This window comes from Octodon degus, unplaced genomic scaffold (genome assembly GCF_000260255.1).
Source record: "Octodon degus isolate 3935 unplaced genomic scaffold, OctDeg1.0 scaffold00007, whole genome shotgun sequence".
NCBI classification, from domain to species: Eukaryota; Metazoa; Chordata; class Mammalia; order Rodentia; family Octodontidae; genus Octodon; species Octodon degus.
The window spans coordinates 23,758,305-23,759,818 of record NW_004524583.1 but is presented as its reverse complement, the minus strand read 5'-3'; the positions used below and the strand labels follow the sequence as shown (position 1 = coordinate 23,759,818).

General features: G+C 35.6%; 1 non-coding gene across 1 annotated transcript; it reads left to right on the top strand.

Moving 5' to 3' along the window:
- Positions 1 to 563: 563 nt before the first annotated feature.
- Positions 564 to 667, top strand: LOC111813413. The gene has a single exon (XR_002818688.1). It is a non-coding gene; the product is annotated as a U6 spliceosomal RNA (small nuclear RNA).
- The last annotated feature ends 847 nt before the right edge of the window (positions 668 to 1,514 follow it).

The following is a 1,514-nucleotide window of genomic DNA, read 5'->3' as shown; positions in this document are numbered from 1 at the left end:
AAAACCTAAGTTTTACCAGTAAGTTCTGTGCTTCAACTTTGTTTGAGGACTTAGTTTTATATTCCAAAAATGGCTTCAAAGAGTTTATAACAAAACACTAGGTGGCAATTAATTACATGTTCATGGTGGCAGAAGAGAGCAAAAAAAAAAAAAAAAAAGACAAAGGGGCGGGGGGGGGCGGCTCTCTTTGTCTCCTATATTGTAAATAGTCTTCCTGCCCACAAGATCTCCATGGTTTCCTAATGCATGGGTTCAAAACACTGGCCACCTGCCAAATCACTTAGGTTACTAAACATCTCAATTCTCAAGTTGACACAATGTATCTACTAGAATACAGCCACACATGTGAAAACCATAATGCCTATGCCACACAATGCCTTTACCTACTGCCAATGAAGTTATCCAAATGAATAACAATAATAAATCCTCTCAATTTCATATGTCAAAGATAAAAACCAAGACAGATTGTGATACTCCTACTTATTGATTGGGGGCAACTTGAGCAAACTGGTGGCAATCTACCTATTTACCTCAATGACTGATTTTTTAAAACTTAGGCTAATGTTTGCTTTGACAACACAGACACTACAATGGAAATGCTATAGTGAAGATTAGCAGGGCCTCTGTGCAAGGATGCCAGCAAATGCATGGCATGTTTTATATGTCTGAATGAAAAATGGGCTAGAAGAATAGAATGAGGGGCAAGAATACCCCAGAACCACTCCCCAAGATGTTTGCAAACTCCATGCACTACAAATATGTACTAATAAAGAATTTTTTTAAAAAAAAGGCTAGACAGAGAGCAAGAGTTAATTAGCTTTCTACATAAATTAAATACAAATAAGACACAAAAAAATATACACAATATGATTACTTCTTCATACTTTCCTCAAAAGATTATCTTCTAAAGGCACATTCTTTATCTCTTCAGAACATATGAAAGCAAGTTCTGACTTGCTTTTTCTCAACTTCCATTAATACACAGACAATTCACTTCTTCAACTAACCTTAACTTCCTCTGGACCTGAAGGTCCAGTTTTCACATTCTGTTGCTTTCTTTTTAAATCCATGCAACCAACCATTCAATGTAACTGTGGAGAAAAGTCAAAGTCATCAATTTCCAAAAAGTATCATTTCCAAAGAAATGATCAAACATTTAAGACAACTAATTAGGGAATTCTAAAAGAAACCTATGAAGACATCAAAATAGCCCGAGAACTTTCAAGGGGAATGTAATTTTCATTAACTAGAGCATAATCCAGTCTTGAAAATAAACACTAAAAATATTACTATGTATTAACATCAAAATAAAATCTTATTTGTCTGACCAAGAATATTTCAATTATGAACTTGGAAGTAGAAGACCCAGGCTCAAGTCTGTCTTCTTCCTCTTTTTTTTTTTTTAAATTTTAGGTATCTGGTACAGGGTCTCACTGCCCAGCTCAGACTCATAGTGATGCTCTTGTAATCAGCCTCCCTAGTGTTCTAAATACAGGTGTGCACCACCACGCCTG